The following is a 21,464-nucleotide window of genomic DNA, read 5'->3' on the forward strand; positions in this document are numbered from 1 at the left end:
CTTGTAAGTGGAAGATGGTCCAGAATTTATGACTGCTCAGAGAGAATGTTTTGACCAACCAGACCTTTAAATAGAAGGTGGAGACTGGCACCCTTCTTTATTAAAAAAAAGAAAAAATATATATTCTCAATGTTCCTTGTAGAACATTAATTATAGGCACCTACTCTATGGAGAGGATTTCAGGTTGAGGGTCCCGCGTGGGTGGCAGTTCATGAGCGCAGCCCTGGGACAGGCGTGATGGCCCCACACCCAGCAGGGCCGCGCGGTGCAGGGGAGGGAAGGCCCCATCCCTGCTTGAAGAGGGCTCTGTTCCTAAAATGATGGGTGGAAAGAGCAGGAAGGGAAACGAGCCAGGAGGAGCTGTGCATGGAGAGAGCTCCATAGCCTTTCCGACAGGGACTTCTGCCAGGATCCTCTCTGGAAGGCTGGTGCAACCCGGGACTGCAACTCCCAGCAGCCTCAGCTTTCTCGGCTTTTTTTTTTTTTTTTTTTTTTTTTTTTCCCTCCAGCATCCGGGACACATTAACCCTCTCCACTCTCTGAGCTCCCAACAGCTCCCTGGAACCCCCCGTCACTGCAAACAGGGAGTTTTTTTCCAGAAGTTTCTCAGCTGCCCGGCTGCTTCTCCCATGCTGTTCCTCAAAACCTCCCCCTCTTCTCAGGCTGAATTATTACGAAAATGTCCTTAGTGAAACAGAGGATACTTGTTTGCAGGAATTCCCTTCATCCTAAAGGGCCAGGCCAGCTTGGGAAAAGGCCGATGTGATGCACTTCGTGTTAAAACTTACCTGCTTAGAGAAACGGGTCAACATTTGCATATGGATGTGTAAGCACTAAGTATTCTGCCTGGAAGGGCAGCCCGGTGAGAATCAGGAGGACAGTCTGACATCAGGGTCGCTTTGAGATCCCTCGCAATGAAAGGCAGCAGGTCGAAAGGGCCTTATTTATTTTTGACAGCTGTTGGCATTTTCAAAGGCACGGAGAATATCACTATCATAGCAGAGATAATGAAAGCAGAATGGCCTAGTACATATTTCTTCAAGATTGTCATAAATTGCTTATAAAGGCAGCGCTTTCCCATCTGATATAGGGTAGCAGCTGCTTATTGTATAGCTCTTGTACACACAGATGTGGGACATTTGAAATCTAGAAGGACCTGGTGCTCTCCACAGGGATCCAGTATCAAGTGTCTCCAAGTCCTTCATCTCTAATTCGTGGAGATATATTTATAACATAACAAAATATAGTTTTAATAACATGGCTAAAAGAGATGAAATTATGGCAAATATTTAATGTTATATTATGGCACAGGATTACCAAACATCTTAATTTGCCTCATTGAAAACTTACTGTTTTGTGCTTATTGGAAGTTGTTCTGCCCTTGCTAGGTAAAATTCTCACTAATCCAAGCTCCAAAGGTTGCATCTTCAGTCATCTTTGCTAGAAGATAGCAGACTACCTAACCTATGGTAAAGATGTAAGAACTGGGTGACAGCATTAAAGCCGCATATTTCTAACAATTAATTATTTACAATACTACAAGGTATCACAGTCCACAGTGGTCAACACGAAAATATCAATGTTTATTGTTTGAGCCCAGCTGAGATTCTGCAGCATTTCAAGGACTCCCTGTGCTGCTAAATGCTGTCGCCTGTGAAAATGCTATAGCGAGAGGAGTGTCAGACCCCGCCAGGTTACAACCTAAATGAAAAGAAAGTTTAGTAAGTGGCTGTAGCAAAAAATGGAGACGTGTTCGCAGCACAGCAAACACTGTCAAATAAATGCTAGTTTGTTGCTTGGAAAACACCAAATACATTGCAAAGTCAGAGAGGGCAATTGCAGGATGATGTCTTTTGAGAGGGATGCGGCCGCAGTACATCAATCATTAGTATCAGGGACTTTCTTGTGTTCTGAGTTAGGGAAAAGACTGGTTCTCAGTTTCTCCACTTTCCTCAGCCCATCCTTTACACTTGGCTGTAGAGGAACCCCAAGGCAGTCAAAAATCCTTCAAGTCTCTATAGTCAGTTCTTCTGTTAAAGGTGAAACCTAACCTGACCCATCCACAGGCATGTGGAAAGCTGCAACATCTACTAGTGGAGAGCAGGAGTTTGTGTCCTCACATGCTTTTCTGTCCCTACCCCAGCTGCCTTATTTCAGCTTGCAGCCTGCTAGTTTGTCTCTCCTGCCATTCCTGGTCCTGCGTATCCATCAGGCCCTCCGTGGGGAACAGTCTGCCACGTGTTTTTTATATGCCTCCTCAGAGCCCAGCACAGCGGAGCCTGTGGGGTGGCAGCCTTTTGTCAGCTCAGTACTCAGCAGTGAACAGCAAATAAAACACTGAAGTGTCTTGTAAATTGAGTGAGGAGCAAAGCATGGTTGTGCCATTGCAGAGACCTGGGATGCTGCCCGCAGGAGAGTGTGCAAGCCGGCATGGACGAGCTCCATCAGGAGAACAAATGCAGCAGGTCTATCTCTGAAGTTTGGGGGTCTGCAGAAGGATGGCCAGTGTGCCAAAAGCAAACAAGGGATGATGCTTCACTCTCTCACACAGATCATGTGTTTTGAGGGGAAATTAATAAAACCATCAGACAGCAGAATGTCCCAAACAGCACGTGATTACACTGTGGAGATCAAAAGTACAAGTAAGTTCAAAAGGGAATTTGAATAATTCATAGCACATAGAGCCATGGAGAGCCGCTGAACATGATGGCCCAGATTCAACCTCTGGCGAGGGAAGACCCTACATTTTGCATTGCCGGAAGCTGGAAGGGCTCAGGAGAAGGATAATGCCCTGTTCCTTACATTTTCCATCAGTGCTGGAAATAAGCAGATGTACTGAAAAATGTGGTTCCGGCTTCCAGGCTGAGAGAGCTCTTTGCAGAACCTGCTGCAGGAAATTCCATGCAGAGGCAAGCGTTAAAAAACCCTAGGTAAATGCTATAAGCGAGGCCTCTGAGACTCCTCCTGCTTGGGAGAAATGCTGCATGTTTCAGAATACTCCTCTGTGACACAGAACTGCTCCCTGCACCACCAACATGATCTCACACTTTCTTTCGTGTCTGAATTCTTATACAAATTGTTCATAACTTGTTTGAACAATTTGTCTGAGTCATTATTTCTGTCCTATGTTTTTAACAGTAAAGTGTGATTTGCTGGGTTTTGCAGGAGAAGAAAGGGGGAATAATTTTGATAGCTCTTTCATCAGCCCTCCTATATTGCTGATTAAAAGAACAGAATTCCCCCTCCCCACCATGTGAGACCAGCAAAATTGTCCCTTGTAGACCAAGAAGTATATTTCTGTCTCTAGCTGTTAGGATAGTTGTTTAGCATTTAGTCATTGCATTAAAAACATCTATATAAGGCCATATACAAATGCAGTTTATAAATAGATGCATTTGAGGAAGAGTCTTTATTCCTCATTTATCTAGGCCATATGGACCACTGTGATGATAAACCCAGTACATGCACATTCAGGATCTCTGGTTAGGCCAAATGTTTGCCTGATTCAGCATAGCATGCTTTAATAATGTAATTCAATTCTTCCTCATTTTTAATGTTATTTCAGCCCTTTAATATAATTTTGTGAGCTATTATAGTTGTTACAGCTGCTAGTTTTGCCCTTAATACTGATTTCACTTATGACCTCAGTCAGAAATAGATTTAAAGTTTGAGATGATGTAAGTGAATAAGGATTATTAGATTTATTCATATGGCAATTTAAATAAGAAACCGCCTGGCTTAGAATAAACGGTAAATGAAAAATGCATGTGATTTATAGACCTGTCCATTTTAAAGATTTATACGTGGAGTAGGATGATTAAGTAAGAGACAGACCTGATTATATGAAATATGTAATTTTTGTAATGCAATATTGGAAGCAAGCTGCTAAACAGCACCAGCATAACAATGATGGCCCCAGCAGCCTTTATTACCGTGTTACTGTACAGCTGGCACGCGGTCATGTAAACATAAGCAGCAGGCCTCCGACCATTTCTTTTCCTTGACAGTCGGCGGATGGTGCTATGTCCCGTGGAAAGCATCTTCCTCTCTTCATCGCTGCAATACGATCTTTCTTGTTAAGCAGGTGGAGAAGCTGGAGCGGCCTCCAGGCTTGGTCTTCCCCCTGCCGTTGAAGAGCACCGGGGCTTCTTCCGCGGCTCTGCTTTCATACACACGGGCATTCAGGCGCTCTCAGGGCCCCACGCCAGGATCAATAACCTTCTTTCCTCAAACTCACCTGAATCAGGGGTACATGAGGATTTCTGGGGGCCCAGGGAATGGTCCCACCTGTCTCTCGGACCCTGCGGCGCTGCCGGTGCTCGGTCACAGAGACAACGGGAACAGCAACAGTCGTTCTGCTCTTGCGCGAGGTGCCGGAGGTTTCATTTCGTCCCGTGGCCTTCAAGGCTAGAAGGAGCTGCTCTCATTACTTACTCTGCCTCCCTGCACAGCCCAGGTCACAGCACTTGGGTCAGTAATTCCCACCTGCTCTCAGATTAGAACTAGATAAAGTCCCCAAACTCCACTTTAGTGCAATAAAAGGCCTTTGTACAGCGCAGGTGGATAAGGCCTTGACACCTCTCACGTTAGAGCACGGCTACAACCTGTTGTGTTTAAGGCACAGTGTGATCACACAAGAATAAAACACAGTTGAGGTTATTGTGGTATTTTTATACATGCTACAGACACACGTGGAGGTTGGAAGACCTGTGCAACATACCAGCCTACGTCGTTCTACATGAATTAATACACTTTTTATGAGAGAGCTTAATAAATGTATTCCAAACCAGGGGGTCTTCCATAACATAATTTGCATGAAACAGAAATGACCCAGAAAATTTTAATCTAAATCCCAATCTGATTTGTATAGAGTAATTTAATTTCCTCCCTAGCAGTTATATGGATTTTATCAATTATACCAATTAAATTGTCAAGCAGATTTATAGACCAGTCATCTACAAGACACGTTCTTTGATGCACTATTCTGGTCTCGTCAACTGGTCATGCATGTCTAGCCTCAGTTTCTAGTGTCATTTTGTGCAGCTGAATATTCAAAAGAGAAGGTTCCAATAAATGAGTGGGGCGAACCAGATTTTGAAACTGGAGTGAGGATGGAAAGCTCCTTATTTTTAAATGCAGGTATGAAAATACAGGTAATGGCACATAAAATCCATTTAGATGCCTGGCCATCCTAAGTGGTAAACACATGTTTGATTTCTGACCTCAGATTTGGTCTTTGGCTAGAGATCTCTATGCTAATAGCTATTATCTAAATGTAATCATTTTTGCAAGAATGCATATCCAGTTAATTTTAAATGTAAAAACTAAGGCATAAAATTAAAGGTTGGTTTTGAGCTTGACAACCTATGTTTTTCACTACATTAGTTTTTTTTCTGTTGCTTGGGTTCTAGACAAGTGGCTATTCTTTTTGAAATAACCTTGTTATCCATCTTGAATTATCTGATTATTAAAATAAATTTTAATTTGTCAGGACAAATTACGGTGATTGGACATCTTGCTTCCATTGAGTGAGTCACAGCGCAACTTTTGATTTCTTCTCAACCTTGTTCTGATTTCTTTCTACAAGTTTTCCAAGAGAATGAGAATAATACTGGAAGGAGAGTCAACAAGTCTTTACAGTCGAGATCCTTTATAGACAAGGGAAACATAGAAGTGTATAGTTACTAAATAAAGGCAATTGCTGGGGAGCAGATTACTCACAATTCTAAATCAAAACTCAAATGGCAGTGACGAGGCTCTAGTGTTTTTTCCCCCACGAGTGGCTGCAGATAGACGAGGCACGTGGCCTCCTTCCCCAACACACACTGCAGAGAATGTGCACCACAACCAGCAGCATGGAGGCTCTCCTAGAATATTCCTCTAGAAATGTATATTTCATATATTTCAGAAATACTAAGCACCAAACCTGAGTAAGAGAAGGTGTTGTTGCCCATCATTTCTAAAAGTAAGCCCTATGGTGTCAGTTACTGGGAATCTAGAATCCAACCATTTGTATTATTTCCTGCTACAGGAGAACCTGGGATTTTGCTTTCCACTGTTAACACAGAAACTCTGGATTTTTGGTTCATGTCACTGTAACGTTAAAACTCTATTCCTAAAATATTCAGAGATGTTTGTCAAAAGCTATAAATGGCATAAAAAGGAAAACAGAGCGGGGCAATAGCATTATGTAGATTTTTTTCCTCCTTGTTAGAATGCCGGTAATTTAAAGGATTTCTTAGAAGGCAACAGTGAATTGAGCAAAAGTTAGTGACAAAATCAAAAGAAGATTATTCTAAACACATAAATAAAACATAAGTCCTGAGATCATAAAAATGGGAGAAAGCTTCATAAATTATTTGCAAACTGACATTTTGAGAATGGGAAAAATGAATTGCTTAGCTTTGTCAGTGAGTACGTGGATCATAACTAATCAGGACCTTGTGATAATTACTGAATAAGTTATAATGTTTTAAATTTCAGGGACTAAATTCTGTTCTCTGGCAGAAATTGATGGCAATGAAACAGCAGAGTGATGCTGGATTTATACTAATGTAACCACAATGGAATAAGGTAAAGTAGAATTAGACATAAGTACTAAATGAACAAATGACATGCTAAAGATAAAGACTCGTTAGAAAGAAAAAAACTTTTAAAGCATTGAAGAGCTGCTCGGAATATTTCAGAAATATTTGGCTACATCTCAGGAATTTTGGTAGGCTGACTGCAAATGCACATTTTAGCCAGCAGTTCTGTACCACTTCAGTGCATGATGTCATTACATCAAAAGATACTAAGATATTTCATGATGAACATGAGACATAAATAACAGCTGACTATGTCAGTGCTGTGACCCAGCTGATATCAAATGCAGACCGAATACTTCTACTTAGCCTCTTGATGGTGCAGGATGGCCTCTGTGTCATGCTTCCTCTTGCATCCGTCATCTGCATTCCCTCTTTTCCCTCTTCTACACTCAGAACATTTCTCTGGACTTCATGTAATATTAAAGAATTAAAGAATAAGGGTAACGCACAAGCTACATCTAGCAAACAGATCTACAGGCCATCTGCACCTGCCTGCTTGCCACTACCGGAGCAGATGGTCTACTGAGCCAGTACAGCAAATATTGAATATCCCAAAGGCAGTAGCCCAGGTCTGGGGCTCCATCAAAGCCTCACTGTGCAAGTGAGGAAAAAGGAGAAAAGGGTGATTTTAGATTTTCCATGTGTCTTTCACAGAACTACGGCCGCCGGGCTGGTGTCCAGTACAGAGCAGCTGTTTTATTTGTGGAGCTCCTGAAGGCCACTTGGACAGGTGGAAATTTTCAGGGCTGTGGGAAGTCACACATGTGCTTAAGCAGAAAAGAGCCAATGTAACATATTCCATTCCTCCAGTTTTCCTTCTGTTTGGCATAGCTGGAGCAGCACAGAGCTGGAGAAATAAAAGGGTACATTTGGGCCTGCGCTAGACCACAGCACAAGCATGGTATCGTGGAGCTGCTGATAATTGTCATCTGGTCTAGGAAACCTGTGTATTTTTTTCGGTCTGCAGAAACTTGAAGTAAATTGCAAACACCCAGTGGCAACAATTCATTTGTACCTGCCTTAGGCATCTCACCTGGAGTAAGGTAGAAATATTTTCACTCGTTTATTTTGTGATATTTTCCTAATAAAGTTGAGGGACAGAGTACTGTTATACACTTTAAAATGCAGGGAGTAACCAAGCTCTTGCCATCCTAAAAAATAATACTTTGTGTGATGAATGTGACACTGAAACATTGAATCCTAAGGAATATTATTTTTTTACACAAAGCAGTTGAATACTCTAGGTCTGACTTCAGTGGGTGCAAATGAAGGAGAATATGGTTTTTGCACTTAAGCTAGCTGTGATTACAGGGAGCTGTGAGTTAAGGAGATGGTATTTCCTTCCTTTCTCCTTATCTGAGAGTAGCTTGTACAAATATATATTATTTAAGGTGAAGTCAGCAATACCCTGGCATGGCCCGAGGAGCTGAGACAGCAGACAAGGAAGAACCGCAGTGAAATGCCCGCGTTCATCAGGTGGGTCCACGTGCCATAGCGGCTGCACGGGGCGGACGGGAGGTAACGCAGGGAACAGACCATGTGTTGTGGCCGTGAGATACCGCTCTAGAAAAAGACCAAAATGTCTCTCAGCCCCTTGTAAAACACAAGGTGGTGCGAGTGATATTCGCTGACAGCAGCTCACATCTTACGCTCTGCCAGTTCCTTCCCATAGCGGATGTAGATGGTTTTGTATCAGGAAGAATTATACATATTCAGGGCATTTCTAGATCTACTGGTGTGATACAGACACAGGAAGCCATGGCAGTAACTCTGCAAGTTATCCAGCAGATGTCCCTATTTTGAGCATGCAAGGAATTTTACTTATTTATTTATTTATGCATTCTCTGAAGTGCAGACATTTATAAATATGCTAGAGGAGGTGACCAGGCAAATCAAAAGAAGTTGGAAACGGCATGAAGTTTTTAGTAATATTTACTTTCTCTGACGCCTTTACGGAAAGAGGGAAAATTTCGGAAAGTTCTTAAGAAAGTGCTGATTCCAATGCACATTCGTACAACTGTATTAACCTGAAATTTCAAGCTAATTAAGATCTTCAGGACATCGACTGACTCAGAAAGGCAGACCTTTCACCTTGTTACATATCCTGCGATCCCAAAGGTGCCCCTGCCACATGTAACAACTTCAATAGAAAAAGAAATGGAAACATATTAATTTATATTGATAAGTGCTAACCATGTGTGATGAGTCATAGCTCTTGTCCTCTTACTCTCCCAGCTCCCAAACAAAACCAACTTGCTCCTGCCGCTGCTGTCAAATGATTATTCCTTCTGCGTTTCAGTGTATTTTATTCTGGTTGAGGTTGTTTAGAGGATTTCCTGCTTGGATCTTTTTTTTCATCTTCTTTCCTGGGCTTTCAGCTAGTGCCCCTGATATTTTTTGTTATTGTTATTGTTTTCGTGGCAGGATCAATCACTTGCCATTTATCATCTTCCCCAGGAGGAAGGTAAGCATTCCTCCAGGCGCAGCTATTATGTCTCCCAGCCCTGTACTCCACGTGTGTGGAGCACTCCTTCGACTCTGGCACATGCCTTCGTGGCCGTGTTTGAGGGAGGAATTCCTGCCGTGCTCCAGCATCCACTGGCCCCTCACTCTGCCCGAAGAAGAAGGAAGAAAGCCCTAAGGCACATGGAGCCATGGAGAGCATTTAGGTGCCTTACATCCCTCTGTAAAGAGCCTCTGACAACTGTCTTTGTGCCGAAATGGATGGACGATGAGAAAAGGTACCCGCCGAGGAGCAAGGGGTGCCCTCTTCCCTCCTCCCAGTGCCCAAGTGGATGAATCCCTATTGGGATCATCCCTAGTGGGATCCGACCTCAGCAAACCTCCAAGGAGGCAAAGGTGGACCTCGGGGGTCTGCTAGTGCTTGAACTGCAAGTAGAGAAGGCAGCACGACACCTGCCTGATTCTGAAAGGAACTGACATCTGTTTTGTTCTCTCCGCATGGTAGAGAGAAATACAGCAAGTAGGTGGCCAAAGGGATCCACCAAAAGAGAAAATGTGGGCACATCCCTTTTCGGTGGGAGCCTGTTGGGCTCACACAGAGTGCTAGCAAAAGGCACGAGTTTGGGTAGGGAGTTGAAGAAAGAGAGTCGGCAGCTTGTTCAAGTTGTCAGAATGGATCCGGGGATAAGTTCCAAAAAGCAGGTGGCTTTCGGCTTCAGCGTCTCGTTGCACGCTGAGCTAGAGGAACCAGTGAATGGTTGTCTCCATGACCTGGGGACAAAGCGTTTTGTTTTTATTTCGTTATGTATGAGAAATAATTGACTCCCACCCCTGAGTATGAGTATCTGTGTATATCCCCAGCAATGATCAGGCTGTTTACTCGTTTCCCCCCTTAAGTTTACTCTCCAGAGGTGGCAAGGGAGAAAGGCACACAAGGTATGCATGTGTGCATTACATGGCCTGCCTATGTGAACCTATGGAGCCACTTTCTCCTGATCTCTACCCAGCTCTATAAACATGGGCCGCAGCAGCACTATGCAGCTATTTCAGGCTCCTGCCAAAGGCTTTATAGTAAGAGTTTAATAAGGATTTGTTCCACCCAAGTATCTGTATGAGGGTTTCACTAGTATAGTATCTGATGTAAAAGTTAAAGTCATGTGATAAAAGTGCAATGTGTAGGAAAGTGAGTCCCAGATCTAAGGGTCAACCTGTGGCATTTACTCTAGGCCAAAATATGCCAGATGCAGCCACTGCAGAACCTCCTTTCTCTATCCTTTCTCCCCACACAGACTCCTTTTATCAGATTTATTCAAAGCACAGAGGAAAAAAAAAAAAAGGAGACCAAAAATTAACTGAAGATTTTTTATTATTTCTTTTAACAACTGATGCTGATAATAGTGGTAAGTAAAACTCTTCATGCATTCACAAGAGAATAGCTAAAACCAACTGTAGGATCTCATGCCAAAAGAAGTATAAAAATAGAAAGAGCAATTAGGAAAGTGGGCCCTATGAAGAAAATAATAAATATGGTACTACTTGGTCACAGTTAAAATAATGAATTAATTGGATGGTGAGAAACCAATCAGATAGATAATAAAGTAGGAAAAATATTATAATCTAAAACCAGGAGACAAATTCTTAGCATTCATATATTTGTGACTGCTAACACCAGTCTGTCTTCTGCCATTATAAACCACTGCTACAAAAATTTCTGCCTGTCTTTGGCCTACAGCATAAATGTTCCTCTTCTAAAGCGCCCATTCCTCCCTTTTAATACTGGAATGAAGCAAAAAGTGAAGTGAGTAATGAATAGCACCCCTCTAACACAACAAAATCAATATCAAAGAGTTAAGATGCTTGTTAATGCTAATGTTAGTGCTTCCCTGAAAGAAGATTATCTGTGAATTGCTTTTCTTGATTAAAAAGTACTTTTCAAAAGAAGTGTGTTTATGAACTGAAATAATTGCGGCATCAGAAATGAAGCTTAAAATGCTACACAGAAGAAATTTTGATGAGTTACTGGACAAAATAATTTATGATCAGAATTTAGCAGTAAGGAAAAAAAAAGTAGATACTAGATTCCCTGGGTATAAGAGGGCAGAACACTTGAAACTGTCAGTGGACTTCTTTGAAATAAATAACTACAAATGACAGTGCTCCTTTCCATTGGAGTAACTCAGGAAAAATCCTGTGAAGTTATTTTACTTTCAACTGAGGAAAGAAAAAAGAAAAGAGTCTTCCTTTTTACTTCACATTTGCACAGACTCAGATCAAGGCTTCAGTCACAATGTGAAAGCCGGTTGTCCCTTTTCCCTGGTGAGCAGGCAGAGCAGAGCAAACTGATACCAACTATTGCTTGTACTTCGCTTGATTAAAAGGTTTGGAGAGACTTCTCCGCTAAGAGACTCATGTTGGAATAGTTTTCTGAGAAGGGATCTTTGCAGATCAGGGGCTGAGGATGCCTATACTGCCTTTGCAGTAAGATGTAGTACCGGACATGCACAACAGCCGCACAGCTGACTTCAGGCAGGGCACACGAGCTCTTCATCCTCAGAGCTTTCTTGGTGGGACTCTCCTAACCGAGCCCACCCTTCTCTGGCAATGTTTGAGCACAGGGTTTGAAAGCTCTGAGTTCTGAGAGACAAAGATTTGTCAATAGCTTCTCTAAATGTACCACAGCAAAATCTCCTTTAAGTGAGGTTTATTTCTGATTTAAGGTAACAGAGATCTTCAGTCACTCTCTATCAGCTTGTGCGTGCTACTTAACTTACTTGTGCGTCTTAAGGAGCAGGGCTCCAAACTCAGCTTAAACAAAAACCTAATAGCCCAAAGCAACCATGGCAGTAAAGAGCTTCTGTACTCTATTAATCATAAAAAAAAAATCTTGTTAAAGGAAAAGCTGAAGCAATTAAAAGGGACTGCTATTTTAAAGTGCCTGTCTGCTCTCTCCCACAGTGACCACCAAGAGATGCTTGTTTCCCTTGAGATGTGACATGATCAACTAAGTGTGTCAAACCACACGCAAAATACTGTTTCAGGCAGGAGAGTGTCATAAGCTTTAGCACAAGCACTGTGTTTCAGCGAATATTGGTGATGCACCGGGTATCACCAATAAAAAGTCACAGAAAACAGCCCTGGTCTGTTGCCCGAGCATCCTCCAAGATCTTCTCCCAGGGCAGAGCCCAAGGCCTTCTAAATAGGCTCCTCTCCATCTCCTGAAAGAGGAGTGGTGGGGAGTGACAACGGAGGGCCTGGCAAGTCACCTAAGGTTCAGAAGAGGCTTCCCTAGGTTCCTGAGTGGGGGTGAAAAAATAGCCATGACAACAGAAAAACAAGAAACTGCACCCATGAAACATACAGATTTTTCCTGAGGAAATGACACTGACCCTGCCCAAAACCTCATGCCTTGCAAATGCCAAAAGAGCTTTTGGTAACACACGGATAAGCTGAAAGCATGAGAAATGATAAAAAGTGTGGGAATCATCAAAGGAGCAGGGGCTTAAGGTTTAGGACCAGAAGCCAGAAGCCACTTTATTGAGCATCAGACCAAACTTACATCTCTTCCGAGTATGCGAGTGTGCACCATCCCTGCGCTGTCCACGCGCTCCCTCCCCCTGCCTCCAGCCCATTCCTTGACTCTACTGCTATCTGGGTCCAATCCTGCTCACGGTCAGCAGGAAACCAACCAGAGATCGGCGCGTCCAGCCTGTGTTTTAGGTTTCTCTATCTGCTAATCTGTTATTCCCAAATTTCACAATTTCTCACTCCTAACTTTCACTGTTCCCACAGTTTCCCACAATTTCTCAGGGTTTCTCAGTTTCCCACAGAAAAAGCCTCTCCAGAACCGAGAAGTTCAGTAGTTGGGAAAAGGAATCTCTAAGATATCAAGTTAAAATAGGTGTGAAAGCAAAGTCTGTGGAGAAATGCCAGCTTGATTGTTTTAATTCAAAGCATAGATTTTTTTTGGTTTAATTAGGTTTCTGTTGTTTCTTAAAAAAAAAAAAAAAAAAAAAAAAAAAAAAAAAGTTTGTCCTTTCTCATCACAGGCGTGAAGAAAAATCGCTTTATCCTTCGGGCCTTTCTTTTTTTAGCCCGAATAAAACGCACTTTCTACGTCGTCCCCGCAATTTGTCTGTTGCTCGAACACGGAAACGCGCCGGCGGCGCCCGGTGGGTGGTGACGAGAGGAGCGGGGAGGCGATGCTGCGGACACGCCCCCGCGCGGCCGTTGGCGCGGCCGTTGGCGCGGCCGTTGGCGCGGCCGTTGGCGCGGCCGTTGGCGCGGCCGTTGGCGCGGCCGTTGGCGCGGCCGTTGGCGCGGCCGTTGAGGCGCCGTGGGAGCCCGCGCGCGGCGCGCTGAGGTGGCCGCCCCGCGGCGCAGGTAAGGAGGAGGGCGGCGGGCTGCTCCCCGGCAGGGATGGCCGGTTCCCCCGTTGCCGTTACTGCATTTCTGCCTAACGTCGGTGGGACCCTAATCCTGCAACGGTTAGGTGGGCCTGTAATTTAAAGGATATTAGCAGCACCATCCAGCTGCATGGGGCTGCTTTCCTGAGTCAAGTCTCTCGTGTGTGCAGTTTATTTCTGCCTGTATAATGTTGGATCTGATCTCATATAGCATGCAGATATCAAGATGAATAATAATTGAAAGATGATTTTTCTCCTGGCTAGCATCTACTGATGCTTATTAAATTCGTCTTGCTTGGTAGTTTCTTGTTCTCTCTATCTAGTTTTTCTTTTTTTTTTTCTTTATTTTAATGTGTTAGCTTGGCTGTCTTTGAAAAGTAATTGCAGAACTAGTTCCTACGGCCCTTGACTAAGGGGTCACTTGTTTCTGTGGAGAGAATATAACTCATTTATTTGCTAAATGGCGGTCTGTGTCTCTCTCTTAAACATGTCTCATGTAAGTGAAAGAATGATTTTACCCAAGTGAGGCAGTGTTATAGTTCCCAATCTGGAAAATAAATGCACTTCTAAGTGAAATGCACTCTGCCTGTTCTGCCCAACTTCTTTTGATGTCAATGATGGGTGCAAAAACTTAAAGGGGAAAAATTGGTCTTATTTTTAAAGGTGACCTCTGTAGATTTGAATAAATCTGCTTGGTATTGCAGCAAAATGGTGTATTTCGAGGTATTTTCCTCTTGCCTTAAAAAAAAAAAAAAAAAACAGTAAAAAGCTTTTCTTTTGTCTATGATAAGTCAGGGATGGACTTTGGAATTTGTGTAAAACAAATTTAAGTAATTGTTTTGTTTTGTGCAATTGTGTGAAATTCTGAAAAGACAGCAGCTGGATTAATCCACTCCTGGATTAATGTTATTCACTAGGCCCCAATCCCCACCGAGAGTGCTATTGGCAACATAATACAAGTTAGATTCCCATCCTTAGGGAACTGGTATTTATGGCTCCGGAGGACAACTCCCGATGGGAAGGAACATGAGATCAATGGCTGAAGGGTGTGGGATCGCTTGACCTATTTTTCCGCTCTGCATTAAGACAAGCTATAGCACAGTATTAGAAAGCCCAGTCAATCAGTCTCTGACAATGACTAGAGCAAACTGGCGTTCCTTTACAGTTAGCTTGCTGCCCAGCAGCCTGACTTCAGCCCTAACCTTTGGGTTCACTGTGTTGCAATCAAACTATTTCATTCAGCAGATTTCTGCAATAAAGCATGAAGTTTATAGTAGCATGCAAACTTCACGATATTTGGTTGCCTTGCTGTTGTGTTGAGCCATAAGGCCACATGCAAAATGGGTGAGATCTGATTTACAAAGCACATTAAAAAGTGTTCACTTAGAAATTGAAAGTCGTGGTATCATTCTTATGTATATGGTGAATACATAGGAAGTCTCAAGAACTTTGTAGCACTGTATTAGTTTAAGATCTTGCAGAGTTAAGAGCTGCCCCACTTGCGCTAGCAATTTCCTCTTTCTGTCAGTGTCAAGACACATTTATGCGTATATATATGTGTGCATATGTATACACAGGCATTTGAAAGATGGGAGCATATACCTTGGAAGAGATCTTATTAGAACAGCTATAAGAACAGCTTAGATAACCAGAAATGGAACCAGTGGCTCTTCAGCAGCTGTTTTATCTATGGCCTGCATCCCACAGTGAAACAATTCTTCCTTTCCAAGTCCCATGAGCCCACAAGCCTTGATACAGCTGCTGCACTAGGTTGTCATGCCAGAGATGGGACCTGCCCCAGCTCAGGATGCGACACAGAAGAAATCTCTATCCTAACCCAAACTGAATATGTTTGTTACATGTGGATGTATTATATTCTCCACATAACCTACCCCAAATGAATTATTAATTAGCAAGCAAATGCAGTTAAAACCAAACCTCAAAGATTGGTGGATAATTCACTACATGAGACAATCTCAGACTGTATTCTCTAGTCCAGGTAAAACTAAATGGCAGGAGGAAGATTAGAATTTGAGATATTTGGATTTTTTGTGTGTGTGTGTTCTAGTGTAAATCTCTGGCCTTGTGTTTGTGCAGAAATCCTTACAAATATAAACTGAAGCTTGTATTTGACTGCCGCTGTAGTTGACTATTTGCAAACAGCCTGCTTAGAGAGGTGTGAACTTCCACACCCTCCAGTGGCAGAAGTGGAAAGGCTGCTGCAATAAATGTATCTGACAGTAATATTAAGTCTTTTACGATGACGAAGGAGAAAATCAGTCTCAGTCCTATACTCATCTAGAAATGCTTAAAGAAATCCCTTCTTTATAAACAAGTCATGGCTTTTTTAGAGGAAACGCCCCTCCCATTTTCAGTAGCAGCCTGTCAATCAATCCCAAAAGATGCATAGGCATGGAAAGAAGTACTCAGTTGTAGGCCGTATTCTCCAGCTGTTTTTCATCACTAGGAAGGAGGAATGAGTTGAAGGCAAGTGTAACTAACATTGGAGGGTAAATCTTCACCACCGTTACAGAATCACAGAATCACAAAATGGTTGAGGTTGGTAGAAACTTCTAGAGATCATCTAGTCCTACCCCTCTGCTCCAGCAGGGATACCTAGAGCATGGGGCACAGGGTTGCGGCCAGGCAGGTTTTCAAGGTCTCCAAAGAAGGACACTCTACAACCTCTCTGGGCAGCCTGTTCCAGTGCTCTGTCACCCTCACAGTAAAGAAGTTCTTTCTCACCTGGAGATGAAATTTCCTGTGTTGCAATTTGCACCCATTACCCCTTGTCCTACCACTGACCACCACTGAGAAGAATTTGGCCCCATCCTCCCTATTCTTCCCTCAGGTACTTATACATATTGATAAGATCCTCTCTCAATCTTCTCTTCTCTAGGCTAAACAGGCCCAGCTCGCTTAGTCTTTCCTCACAAGATAGATGCTCCAGCCCCTTAAATCATCTTTGTCGATCAAAAGTTTCAAAGGTTCCTGTTGTGTCATGATCTCCATACATAGTGTGTCGCTGGAAGGAGCTCATATTTTGAAATGGATTCTGTAAAATCTTACATGCACTGTTGTTTCTGTACTACTGCTGCTGTAATTGCTAGTCCCAAGGCCATGTTCCTGCAGTAGCTGCTTTGTCTGTGATGGAAACAAGATGTTTAAAAGGATGGATAAATTATTGCAGTAGTAGTAAGTATGGGCAGGGAGGAGTATATTTTAGTGTCACCTGTTGAAGGAAGAAACAATGGCAGCGAGACTATTTTTGCGAGCCACATAGTGCAGCATTAAGTCATTTGTCAGAGGAAGAGCTCCATTTGGTAAACGACAGTGAGCAGCCTCAAGCGCAGATGTGAGAGCCTCTGCACTCCTGCCCTGCCAAGCATTCATTCCCAGCTCCTGAGTGGAAATCTGAAAGGCTGACCTCTGTGCTACTATTAAACCAAAGGGTCCTTAGGACAAAATGGTGCAGGATGCTGTAGGTCAATTGCTGATGTCATTGCAGACAGGAAACGTACTAGAGGTAAGTGTGAAAAGACATCTGTTGCCTGTGGACTAGCATACAGCCAGTGATTATTGCATGACTCATTATATATATTACTTTTTTTTTTTAAGCAGGTCAATGTCATTAAACTCAGTTAAATTTTAGTCAAAAATTTTAGATTCAGATAGTGGGGATTCCTAAAACAAACTGGTTATAAGTGTAGATGAAGGATTTTACAATAGATTCCATGTTTTCCCCCATCATTTTTATGGGAGGTTACTGGAAGATACGCAGGTCGCTACTTCTAGTAGAGTAGCGAAGGTGACCCAGGCAGTTAGCCCCTGTTACAGTCCTCGTGATGCCATGCTGCAAAGGTCAGACCATCCTGCTCGGGCAGATTCAGAAACAAGGCATTCATAAAGACAGAGTCTTTTGCAGTCAAGCTCTCACAAATCCAAAATCACTATTTTGTGGGGAAAAAAATGACAAGGCTGCTTTCAGCGACTGACATTAGAAACTTAACATCCTTAATCTTCTTCCAAACCTTAAGAATAACATATTTGATGAAATTAATTCTCTATTTTTAGCTTCGGAGGAAAGATTCAATGCTATAGAAGTTTCCCAGTGTTTCCAGGAGCCTGACTCAGATTCTGGGCTGTCTTTAAAACTGAAGCCATAGCACCACCTCTTCTGATTTGTGGCATGTCTGCAGTGAAGGTGGTGTCAGATACAGATGTGATACTAAATCTGTTTCTCCATATGGCTGAGGAATTGTTGATGATTGGTACCCAGACATACTAAATATGGCCATGTGGAATATAAAGGTAATTCAGAGCATTCCAGAGAAGCAACACTTTGGCAGCTGCTTCATAAATACAGTTGCAATCACTGCCTAGTCCAGACCTTCACCAGCACATGCAGATGCAGTAAAAGATAGGTGATGTAATTCTACTGACCTAGTGGGGATGAAGACTGAGCAAAGGCTCTGAAAATCTCATCTTTCTGCAACTAAACTGTGAGCATGCAAGTTGAGGGAGGGAGAGAGGAAGGGAGATAGAAGGGAAAGAAAAAATTGCTGCCCCAAATTGTCACAAACACAAGCAGGATGTGATTCTTGGAAGAATGGGGGAGGCCTTAAGAAGAAGTATTCCTTAGTGTAGCAGGTCAACTAGCCTGACGAAAGAAAAGTTAAATGAAAAGTTAAATTTCTTTTTTCTCAAGGAATGAGGAATATAGTGGTGTGAAGACCTTTAGGTCAGTTCTTACAGCAGCACAAACAGAAAAGAGCAAATAAACTTGAACAGGAAAGCTACATGTTTAGAGGTTTGCTAGATACAGCAGATTGTCACCTGTTAAAAACTCTAGCAGCTGAGACTTCTGAATGAGATTGCCTGTCCAGCTTTAATTAAAGAAACTTTAAGAAACCAGGCCATCAATGTAGGCATAGTTGCAAATACTGAAGGCCTACAAAGGCCTACAAAGACAAAATAATAATAAAAACTTTTACAAATGGTCCATGTAACAGGAAGGCATTGCAGCCTCAACTCGATCCATTTCAATTATCTAAAATTTTGTAATGAGAAAATAGGGAGATCCTCAGCTAATTCAATTTTTTATTGTTCAATTGTATTTCTGCTTTCAATAACTTTTGTATTAATTTCTATTTCTGATAAATCAGTTAGTAATATTGCTCCTGCAAAAATATTTCGGGTAAATTAATGAATTTGGGGAGGACTGTGTTCAACAAAGTTGACCACATGGCCCTTCTGATTAACAACCTAGAATGTGCCTTCCCGCTCATAAAGAAGAAAAGCGGGATGGTGTAGGCAGAATTTGGAACAGTTTTCTAGTTGTTTAAATTTTAGCTGATTGCTATTAGTTTTGCCTAAGAGCTAGTTGCTACTTAGATGAAGTACCTTTCCAGGCTGGGAATAGCCTATATACACACATTTAAAAAAAAAAAATTAAAAAAGCTATTGCTTGGTCTTGGTTTCTTGCTATGTTTTCACCTCCTTAAATTATTTGTGAAAGTTAGGGTAGGCAGGTAAGAAAATAGCAGGTTTATTTATAGCGAGCTTTCTTCTAAAGACAAATACTTCCTGTACACTTCCACTAAAAGGGTCTTATTTTCAGCCTGTACACTAAAAGAAGACACTGTGCAGCAGGAGATATTCAGGCAAAAACAGCATTGCTAAAGAAAAGCTGTAACTGAAATAATTGTCAGAAGGCCAAAAATGCCCCAGAAAGTCTATTTTGGAAAAACTACACAGCAGTCCTTAAAATTCAAATGGCACCTTCTGTTTGTCAAATTAAAAATTATCCCACTAGACAGCAGCAGTAAAAGGGTCAGAAACTGAACTTAAGCATGGGGGGGGGGGGGGGGAAGGAGGGTGGAAAACACAAAATACAGATAATTTTTCCAATTACTGCTTACAAAAACAGGAATAGGCATTGCACAACAGTTGTGAAAGTGCTAGCTTTCTTAGATTTATACCTTTTATTGTTAAGTATCCACCAGGAACAAACACATTTAATATTTTATTAGAATGAAATACCCTAAGCATTGTTTATAAATTATAAGACTATGTACAACATTATAAATAAAACATCACAGAGACACAGCATGCTGCTTCAGCACAATGCACAAGTTCCAGTGAGGACCAATACTATGGAGTTTAAGTGCAATTTTAATTTAACATTTTGGGGTTGCGCAAGACCTTTTTACAGAAGCCAACATCTTATAATCTGTTTTTGCACAAGTACTTATTTTCTGATGCAGTCAACAGCAATAATGAACTTCAAGGAGACAAAAAAGGGCAAGCTTGCTAACATCAGTTTGCCAAGAGTCTTGTCAGCTCAGCCACTGCCCCTAGAACACATCCCAGCACATTTGTCTTGGGGAAATCAGAAATAAGGTTCTGTCAAGGACCCTGGGAAGAAGAGATGGGAAGAGATGCCCCAGGTGAGGCCATAGAATGCTTAAAAGCTCTGAGTTCTAGGGAGAAACTGTTTATTACATAGAGTAACAAAAGGACACAGTCAAATCCTTCAAACTCATCAGCCACAGGTTTTCACACAACGCCAAAAAAAGGAGCAAGGAAGCCAGGGGAGCAACTATTGAACTGAAGGGTTTTTAGAAGATTGTGCACATTGTGTTGTTCATACAATGCAACAGTGTGGTAGGTTGAAGCAGCTAGTTTGTAACCTTTACAGTCCCCACTTTGGACCTATGAGGACCATGGCAACCTGTCAGGTCATACAGCTATTGACAGTTGAGCATGGGTTATTTTTACTACTGATAAACAAACTGACTCTTGCTTATATTAACCCCAGTTCTTATGATCCCAAATTCTGGCTGTGATGCAAATGAACACTACTACCTGCAAAGCAAGGTGACAAACAGTGGACAGTACATGACTCCAGGCCAAAGGGATTGACATTGCCGAAGAAGTCCCTCCCAGGGTTATGCTCCCAATGCATTTCTAACATTATCAGTGTGAAAACATGAGAAGGCTGCTATCGCTCTAAAACGCACTGTGACAGAACAACCCTTGTGTTATAAAGAGAATTTCTTCAAAGTTATTTATGCACAGCGAGCCCGAAATTACCCAAGTAAACTGCCAAATTATTAAAAATGTTCAAGTACCCATTTCACAATTGTGTTTACTTACTTTGCAGCAGTGCTTTTAGAAAGACTAAGTATGAAGAGCAAGTTCCACCACATGGCCCAAAAAGCAGGATTATTCTTTCTTCATGGACACTTTATAATACATACAATTCCCCCATACTTGTCATGCACTGTAGTTTCCCCCCCCACACACACACGCAGTTTACCAACAAGCTATGCTGTCATTCACCACCTTCCTCCAACTGCACAGCATGAAGTGTAGGCTAGGGCAAGCTGGCTGAGTGTTGGAAATCAGCTCCTCAGCTCAAACTACAATCCATCTTTATTACTACCCTTCATGCTTCTGGAAGGAGAAAGGTGATGGTTGCCAGTCACAGCTGAGGGGCTGGAGCAAGGGGCATTTTTAAACATCACAGCTAATACACTTACCAGCAATGCTGCTGTTTTCAGAACAAACTGAAGAGTGATACAACATCAACTTGACTGAGAAACAATAACCAACCACACACTGCACATTTTTATTCAAAATCACTAGGTTTTCGTGTTAGGTTGACTTAAAATAATGACATCTCTTTGAATTCATCACTAATCCCTGAACATCACTGGTCTCTTTTCTTTTTTTATATTCTTAGAAATTGGGCAACAACTCACAACATCAACTGTGGGACAACTTAAAACACTCCCAAGCTCTCAAGTCTTTGAGCATCCGGTAACTTAGTGTCTACATGCCACTGTCCTTTATCAACTCTCTTCCCCCCTCCACAGTAGATATTAAAACACCTTCATTATGGAAACCATAACACATCTCATTCAAAGAAATCTGGAACCTTATTGTAAAACTACTTAAGAGAGTGTGAAGATCTCAGAAAAAGAGAAGAAATGTTCCCCCTTGGAAG

The 21,464-nt window shown here is 42.2% G+C and overlaps 1 protein-coding gene across 1 annotated transcript in view; it reads right to left on the reverse strand.

The window, feature by feature from the left end:
- SKAP2 (src kinase associated phosphoprotein 2) overlaps positions 1-21,464 on the reverse strand; it is a 513,964-nt gene that overhangs the window by 146,631 nt on the left and 345,869 nt on the right. The window lies entirely within an intron of this gene.

The sequence above is a fragment of the Tinamus guttatus genome, unplaced genomic scaffold (assembly GCF_059628265.1).
Source record: "Tinamus guttatus ecotype Peru unplaced genomic scaffold, ASM5962826v1 Tinamus_guttatus_pri_ptg000067l, whole genome shotgun sequence".
NCBI lineage: Eukaryota > Metazoa > Chordata > Aves > Tinamiformes > Tinamidae > Tinamus > Tinamus guttatus.